The sequence below is a fragment of the Dendrobates tinctorius genome, unplaced genomic scaffold (assembly GCF_039654945.1).
Source record: "Dendrobates tinctorius isolate UK_male_01 unplaced genomic scaffold, ASM3965494v1 ptg000025l, whole genome shotgun sequence".
In the NCBI taxonomy this organism is placed as follows: domain Eukaryota; kingdom Metazoa; phylum Chordata; class Amphibia; order Anura; family Dendrobatidae; genus Dendrobates; species Dendrobates tinctorius.
This window is the reverse complement of record NW_027361693.1, coordinates 4,600,851-4,609,997: the sequence shown is the minus strand read 5'-3', so window position 1 is coordinate 4,609,997 and position 9,147 is coordinate 4,600,851. Positions and strand designations below refer to the sequence as shown.

General features: G+C 42.9%; 1 long non-coding RNA gene across 3 annotated transcripts; it reads left to right on the top strand.

Moving 5' to 3' along the window:
- The first annotated feature begins 1,487 nt into the window (after nucleotides 1–1,487).
- On the top strand, nucleotides 1,488–8,923 carry LOC141084600 (uncharacterized). 3 transcript variants are annotated; one of them, XR_012231048.1, is made up of 7 exons: nucleotides 1,488–1,624; nucleotides 2,396–2,527; nucleotides 2,610–2,697; nucleotides 7,988–8,088; nucleotides 8,316–8,445; nucleotides 8,547–8,615; nucleotides 8,817–8,923. It is a non-coding gene; the product is annotated as an uncharacterized lncRNA (long non-coding RNA). The 3 variants fall into 3 exon arrangements; XR_012231047.1 differs by lacking the exon at nucleotides 1,488–1,624 and adding an exon at nucleotides 1,654–1,845; XR_012231049.1 differs by lacking the exon at nucleotides 1,488–1,624 and adding an exon at nucleotides 2,164–2,285.
- Nucleotides 8,924–9,147: the final 224 nt, after the last annotated feature.

The following is a 9,147-nucleotide window of genomic DNA, read 5'->3' as shown; positions in this document are numbered from 1 at the left end:
GATATCTGCAGCAAATGTTGACCTATATCTGGAAAAAATCAATCTGCAACATGTAGTCAAGATTTGTTAGATTTTATCTACTTTGCATATACTGTATGATGCTGCAGATCTGCTGCACCTTTGGCAATCACTTTAAAGGGAATCTGTTATTAGATTAATTCTGCCCGAACCATGAATCAGGGCCTGACCCTGAGATTCCAGCCATTTATCTTTTACTCTGAAATGCTGCAATGCGTCAAGGAAAACAGTTTGAAATGTTGGCCAGGGACTATAGGGAGAGACCTCACTAATACAATGTGGCCTATTTTTTTCCCCTACCCGTTCCAGTTGATTGACAGGTTTCCCTGATGTACAGATGGGAGAGACCTGTCAATCAAATGTAGCAGAGTGGGGAGAAGCTGGATGGGTCTGCCTTGGACTAAAAAACCAAAACAGGCAGAGATGCTTACCTGTATAGACAGGCCTCAATACAAATGCACTATCAGGGTGCAGCAGACCCAAGTAAAATGGCAACTGCACAGGTGCAATAATACCTAATGAAACAGCCAGCCTACAATCAGGGATTGGCCGTGTGGCACACCAGTGCAAAAAAAAAATCTGTATGTGGCAATGTTCACAGAGGGAATGGAGAGCATATGGTTCACAGCCTCTGAGGCTGGTTTCACATTCGCGCTTTTTAAGCGCACGCACGGCCGGGGGTAGCTCCGCCCCCGATCCGGCTCTCTGCCCGGCGTGCCCGCCCCTTCCTTGTAGCGCCGCCTCCTAGCGCACAGCGGCGCCTGCGATCGGCGCACCCTATCTTTAGCATAGGGTGCGCAGATCGTGCGCAGGCCGTGCGCTAGTTGCGCTTTGACCTGCGCTGCGCACTTTTGACGGTGCGCCGTGCGCGCCAAAATCCGAAAAGTTTGATTTTGGCGCGCACGGCGCACCGTCAAAAGTGCACAGCGCAGGTCAAAGCGCAACTAGCGCACGGCCTGCGCACGATCTGCGCACCCTATGCTAAAGATAGGGTGCGCCGATCGCAGGCGCCGCTGTGCGCTAGGAGGCGGCGCTACAAGGAAGGGGCGGGCACGCCGGGCAGAGAGCCGGATCGGGGGCGGAGCTACCCCCGGCCGTGCGTGCGCTTAAAAAGCGCGAATGTGAAACCAGCCTTAGTAACACCATATAGGGGGGCTGCCCAGTGCTAACTATAATGCATCCCGTGTGAACAGAGGCCACAGTTTACAGAGCCATTTGGGCCCAACTGCACCCTGAAAAGATAAAAAGTGCACAAAAACATATCAATATATGTAAGGTATTGGTTAATATTATGGCCATAATACGTAAGCTGGCAAACTAACGTCAAAGTTCCTTACACTTGCTAGTTCTATTCTAACATGAAAACCACACTGCACTGGGCAGCCCCCCTATATGGTGTTACTAAGAGGCTGTGAACCATATGCTCTGCATTCCCTGTATGAACATTGCCACATACAGATTATTTTTTTGCACTGGTGTGCCACACGGCCAATCCCTGATTGTAGGCTGGCTGTTTCATTAGGTATTATTGCACCTGTGCAGTTGCCATTTTACTTTGGTCCGCTGCACCCTGATAGTGCATTTGTATTGAGGCCTGTCTATACAGGTAAGCATCTCTGCCTGTTTTTGCTTTTTTTCTCAATTATTGGAGGTTTTTTCTGTGGTTTTCATGTCTGCCTTGGACTAGTCTCATCTCTACCTATAGTCCCCAGCTGGCTTTTCTACATTTTCCCGAAACGCTGCAGTCATGCAGCCAGGTCCCGATTCATGCTGCCTGTCGTTTAGGCTCCATTGTTGCTATATGGAATATACTTGTTAAAAAAGAAGGTACTTGCAGATAAATTGTTCAATTCATGAGAGCCCATCAGGCACGACAAGTCTGCATACATCTTAGAGCTTACAGAGTGCTGCTGTATTCTTTTCTCTATATTATTGAAGCTTGCACCTGTTCACAATGGCTTTATTCTGTTTGGAGGTGCTGGTCATTTTTTTTTCATTTTTGTATCAAGTGTCATCGCAATATTAAAATGCTGATTTTGTGATTATGCTGGGAATTTTTTCTAAACATAAAAGGTTGCTTGGAATCAGCTTTAAGTGATGAATGCACTGGTGCAAATAGTCAAAATGGGTAAATCCTGTAGACAGGCTCCCTTTAACTTTTCTTGAATTGTGTTCAAGGTATACAACTTTCTCCGCTCTCTCCTGAGGAGTTGGCGCCCAGCGTTGCCATCATTACTGTCTTCCTTGGTGTCAGCACCACTCACCTAGTAGGATATTTTCTTTCTCTGAAATACAGCCGGTCATTTTACAACTATTATTTGCTATGTAATTATCAAATTCATTTTGCATGCTTACAATCTGACCTCTCTTCCTCCAGACAAGTTAGAGAAGATACAGAAAAAGTTGTCTGCTCTCAGGAGAGCAAAATTGTAAAATCAGGGCAACCCAGCATTGGCATCCCTAAAAAACAGGTAGCCATCGGGAAACTTGTGTAAAGAGTGTTTTCAGGGTATGTGCCCATTAAGTATTTGCTGCGCTTTTGTTATGTTTTATGTAAATGAGATTTTTGATTAATTTATTTTTCCTTGCAGATTTGGAGCAGTTTCATGTCAATTCTATCAGAGCTTTTGCAGCGTTTGTCCCCGATTCCAATGCATGGGAAAACATGCAAGTAAATATGTATGTAACAAAATGCGGTAAAACACGCAATTCTTTGACCCTCGCTTTTTTCTGCCAACACATCAGGATTTTTCTATAGCAAATCAAGTACTGAATGTGTTCAAATAAACTTAAACTGGTATTTAGTTCAATCTACGTCTTAACAGTTCCTCCAAAATGGAAACTTGAAGGGAATCTGTCACCAGGTTTCTGCTATGTAATCTGTTTGCTGGATTCAGAGTCTCATCCCATGCATCATGCTGCTATGTGCCACTTACTGGTCTGCATGCTTTTATTTCCACAAAATCACTGTTTTCTCTGCTGCAGATCTAGCAGTTCTCTGAATGATGAGCTCTGTATAACCCCACCCCCACCACCGATTAGCAGCTTTCTGTGTACACTGTGCATAGGTAGAAAGCTGTCAATCAGTGGTGAGGGCAGGGTTATATGGAGCTGTAGACTAGAAGGCACGAGACACCTAGTCCTGTAGTGATAACCTCTTGATGAAGCACTGATTTTATAGAAAGAGCAACACACAGCCCTGTAAGTGACACATTACCGGATTCAGGTTCTCATACCCTACATCATGCTGCTCTCAGATTACACAGCAAAACCTGCTGACATATTCCCGTTAACTATTTGTTGACGGCATTTAATAGCACTGAATATACCAGCAATTTGTTTAGCAGTTCCCTGATGATCAATGGATACGCAAGTTATGAACCATCTCTTTAGCTTCCTTCAAAAAAAAAGTATAAATTGTGTGTCTGCACATGTCCGGTTCACCACTGGCATTTCAAGAACCTCGGCACATTTTATCAAGTCATTAAGTATCCTCAAACACTTTCTTAGGTGACAATAGCCCATATGTCTTCAGTTAGCTCTTGTTTTTCTTCTGCTTCAATAATGAAGGAATTGGACGATTTGGCTTCTTGCTGCACCATCATCACAAACCAGATTGTGTCTGGTAATGGTAATGCCTTCAATTTACTTAGAAGGTATTTATTGTTGCCAAATGAAGCAGACATCACAAATATATGTAAGGCCGCATGAACCGATCTGTCTACAGTGAGAGGAAAAGGAGATTCCGGGTATTTTCACCGCGGTTTATAGTAAAGAACAACAGCAGCTATAGGTATATAAATCTGCACAGACCTAAGTATCGCAGCCCTCTTCCCCTTACTTGTTTGTGTAGTCTGGCTCTGTGGTAACTGTGGAGATGGCAAAGATGCCTGAAAATTCCTTCCTCTGCTCTTGCTTGTGGTTTTATTAGGATATGCAATACCTCCAGGAAAAAGAATATAACAAAACAGATCAAATTCATGTTGTCTATAATGGTCATTAAAAAAAAATAATATAAATGGTCTACCCAGGAAAGTAGCCCCCTCTGTAAAAAATAATAATTATGTATCAAGTTTTATTACACACATACACTTCTCAGGAAAAATGCTGCAGCTCCACTCATAAAAGGGTTTATAGTATACCTCATAGCCATCTCATTTATTACAGGTTAAGAAGTACCCTACTTCCAAATACACAATCGGTGCCAAATAAACTTACAAGCAAAACTAATGAGGCACCAACACACACTATTTACGTAGGAATTATGGAGCAATTCCTAGGATTAGGTACTATACAGCAATTACCTGTATGGGCATTGTATGCAATAATTAACCATTGTTAAATGCATGGCCAAATTATCGGAGCCGTCTATGAAACAATGCAAACCCTTGGAAAATATTGTCTTAAAAATGTAATATAGATTGATATTAGAAGTCCAAGCTCCCAAAGAATGAAGCTCTGAAATGCACATTAGGGTTGAGCCGTCACCGGGACCTTGGATTGATTGTTCAGTATGGGTTTGTCATTTTTATGATATTTATTGAACCATGTCTATAGACAGTTTTATTCAATTCATATCTACTAAATTTGGAGCACAGGCTTCATTACCTATTCTTAGAGAGGTATTTTTGTGTTATTAAATTGCTTTAGCAAAAAAAGCATGTAAAAAAATGTGCAACTGTTTTGCTTTTTCTGCAAACAGAGATTACAGGGAGTACAAAAAACAGTTTTTAAAATTTGCAAAAAATCTTATATTATATCATAACATCATGGTTAAATAGTTGAAAAAAAAATTACAAGGACAAAGGAATTCAACATGAAGGACAATAAAAGGTCTGAGGCAAACACAGAACTATATATGGACCGGGAAGTTATCCTCCTATGAACGCTATGTTTTAACAGTGTATATTTTATGGTAGCCCCACTGCAGTCTAGATAGTATGGTATAATAAACTGCTATGTAAAAAATCAGCATAAGAATAAAATTGGCATCATCGCTGCATTTGTAAGGGGACACAAGAAATCAGTAAAGAAATATCACAATGCCATAGGAAAAGTTCTTACCCATATAAGTCCCTGTGCGCCATCAGACCACGCTGCGTAATATAATTCTGGGTTTGCCTCATTATTGTTCATGTCCTTCTTGTTGAATTCCTTTGTCCGTGTAATTTTTTTTTTGTTCTCTCTGTTTGCATTTATGTCTTGGAGTACACCTGATGCCTTTGACAGCCTAAAGGGGGTTTTACACTAAGCGAGATCGCTAATGATATCGCTCAAGCGACACCGATATTGTGACGCGACAGCGATCACGCTAGCGATCTCGTTAAGTGTGAAAGGTAGCAGCGACCGGACCCCCCGTCGGCTATCGCTGATCGTGCTCGAATGTGCAGGTACATTTTTCCATCGCTGACGTCCCGCTGTCCAGTAATTATCGTTGTGTTTGAAGCTTTAAAAACGATGAGCGACGTCAATAACGACGCATGGCTCAGCGACACAGGCGTGACTTACCGGCCACGCCTCCTCTTCCCTATTGGTCTTCACAGCGCTGACAATGTGGGAAATGTATCTGACAAAAAAGCTATAAAAGACAACGCTGGAAGGCCTCATTCAACACTTTGTTCCCATGCATATTGGATGTTAACCGGTTTGGCTTAAACGTTCCAGTGTGAGTCGCTACAGCGTTTATATTTTAACGGCTTTCACAGCGCGGTTGCTTCGGCGTCCCTATTGCAATCGCTATTGCGCTTTTATTACTGGATTCATTTTATTCATCAAAAGAACAACTCTGTTTGCCAGGTATGTATTTCAATAGTAACATGCCTTTTTTTTTTAGAGTAATACTGTTAATGATTATTGTGTTGGCTTTATACAAATGAAGTGTCTTGTTACCAAATCGTATATTGATTTTATTTTATGTTGCAGTTTGTATATCATGAACGGCGCAGAGCGTGCTATTGTGGCTGCTGCTTTGGTGTTGGAGGCTGGTCGGCTACATGAAGAGGCACAGATGCAAGAGAGGCGGTCCAAAAGAAAGCGGCGCATGTGGACCAGAGAGTGGTTGGCGAAGAGGTCCGAATTCTCACACATGCAGCTCGTAAGAGAACTGCAGGAGAACAATCCTCAGGATTTCAGGAACTATCTGCGGATGTCAGAGGACTCTGTCAAATTTTTACTAGCCAGGGTGACGCCATTGATTGAAAGGAGAAATACCAAAATGCGAGCTGCTGTGCCGGTAGACGAACGATTGACCGTGACGCTGAGATTCCTGGCCACCGGACGATCACTGAAAGATCTGCAATTTTCTTCTGCCGTTTCTTTGTCACTGCTCAGCAGTTTGATTCCTGAAACATGCAATGCCATAGTTCAAAGCCTCAGGAGCTACATCCAGTTTCCTACAACAGTGGCGGAGTGGAAAAATATTGCCTCTGATTTTGAGCGGCTTTGGCAGTTCCCAAACTGTGGGGGGGCTTTGGATGGTAAACATGTGAGGATCACCCAACCGCCGAACAGTGGATCCTATTTTTACAATTATAAGGGCTATTTTAGTGTAATCCTTATGGCCCTTGTTAATGCAAACTACGAGTTCATAAATGTTGATGTAGGCATGAACGGCAGGGTTTCAGATGGTGGAGTGTTAGAACATACACTTTTTGGAGAGCGATTGACCAATTGTGACCTGAACCTGCCTCCCAACACAGAGACAACCGCCAACCTCAACTTTGTTTTTGTTGGTGATGAAGCCTTCGCGCTGCATGCGAATCTGCTGAAACCGTACCAACAAAAAAGTGTGACGGAGCAAACACGTATATTTAACTACCGTTTGTCAAGGGCACGAAGGGTTGTTGAGAATGCGTTTGGCATCATGGCCAGCCGCTTTTGGATTTTCCACACACCCATAAACCTAAAGTTGGAATCCATTGACTCGGTCATTATGGCTTGTTGCGTGCTGCACAATTTTCTGCGGCGCCGTGATGCAAATGATTACACTCCGCCTGCCTTTGTGGACTCTGTTGACACTACCAATGGTCAGGTTCTTCTTGGTAGGTGGCGCGACAATGATCCCGCAGTACCTGGACTTCAAGCACTGGCAAGGGGAAGAAACCGTGATGATGCTAAGGCCTGCAGGGACCAATACTGCCAATATTTTAATGGGCCTGGTGCTGTTACTTGGCAGCATGAAATCTAGACAGCAAAAGTGTTTATTTAACGTGTTTATTTCATTCTTGTGTGATAAAAACAACAATAAATTCACATAGTTGCTACTTTTCAAAGTGTTACTGGTTTTTAAAAGAAAAAAAAGATAACATAGCCCTGCGACACAGTATCAGCACTGTAGCGATCCGTTAACACGCCATTTTACAACCGCCCTTAAGTGGACTCTATAGCGTCACCGATAAGCGCGCAGTAGTACCATAACTAAAAGTACGCAGTAGCGTCACCAAATGAGGCGGGAAAACGTCGTGACGTCATGACGTTCTTGTGGCCGTCCCTGCTGCGTTGTGAAAGCAAAACAGGAAGCAGTGGCTGGTAGACAGAGAGCTACACCTTGGGGGGAGGCCGAAATGCGTTTCCTGGTACAGGAGATGGAGAGGCGCGATTATGCATGTGGACAGGCGCATGCACACCCCATGAGACACAAGCGGGCTGTGTTGCGGAGGATCAGGCGAGGACTGTTACGCCGGTTCGGAGTTGAGCGCACCACAACGCAAATCAGGAAAAAACTGGCAGATCTGCGCTTTCGCTCAAGAGACCTCCTCAACAGCCTCCAACAACAAGTGCGGAGGGACCGAGGTGAGTGTTCCACATAGTATGTTTTAAACATATTATTTTTTTTTTTTTTTTTTTTTTTTTTTTTTTTCAACAGGGTTTACAGTGAAAAAAAAAAAAAATATTTTTTGATTCGCACATGTGAAATTGCACAACGCAAATATAAGTGGTTTTGCGTTCAGTTTTGTTTTTTTCCAAACAGCGGCGCATGCGGCGGCCCCGGCCCCATCAGCACCTGCAGCACCAACAGCCCCCGCAGCACACGCAAGCCCGTCGGTGCAAGCATCTCCTGAAGCAGAGTCCGTAAGTGTATAAAATGCGTTTGTTCATGTTATTAGTATTTTTATTGGGTTGAAAATTACAAGAATAGGGGGGGGGGGAAGAAGTCATGGTTCACATAAGCCGAACGGTAAATAAAAACCAAAGTTTATTCCAGGGAGGAAACAATAATGGAGTATTACAATACCGTTTCTTTTTTTTTATGTTTTCACCGCTTTGGAAATGTTCAATGCTCAATTTCATATTTTTAGATACCTGAGCCCGTAAGGACCCCCTCGCCCCCCTCAACGCCTCAACCACAAATTGCTTCCTCCACTTCATCCCCAATTGGTGTGTTTTCTCCAGTATCACTCCGGGAAGCTGGAGCTGACTCGACCTCCGGTAATCAATTTTTTTTTTTTTTAATTTTTTAAGCATGTGAGAATTTATAATTTGTGTAACAGTTGCTGGCATATTCATTATTTAGACATTTTATTTTCTAGTACGTGTTGCCACTCGACGTGGAAGGGCTGTTATCTCCTCATCTGAAGAGTCAGAGGCGCAACAAAAACGTAAGTGTTTGACCACAAGCATGAACCGTATGCACCCATCTGCTGCCACTTAACACTATGGCCCCATATTGCGATCCATAGGATATGGCCCCATTTGCTACCAAAACCACATTTTGCCACCATATGCTGCTCCACATGCTATGGCACCGTATGCATGCACATTTACAAAACCGCCATCAACAATGTAAATTTCCTCAACAGAAATACCAACCTTACCTGAACTCTTGGCAGCACACAGGAGGGCGATGTCTGCGTTACACCAACTCGGAGTGATGCTGGACCAATTTGTGGCAGCCCAACCGCAGGGTGATAACATTTAATTTTTTTTTTTTTTTTTGTTAACAAAAATTGTCTATGTCATGTTGACATATGTTAAACTACAATGGTTTGTTTAAAAATCAGTCTTAAAGAAAGAAATTAAAAAGCCTAATTGGCAAAACATTTTTTGTCTCAGTCTAGAAAGGACTTGAAATTGTAGTCATGTGTAATGCAAAAATTTAAATTTAAATTTTTATTTTTTATAAACAAACAA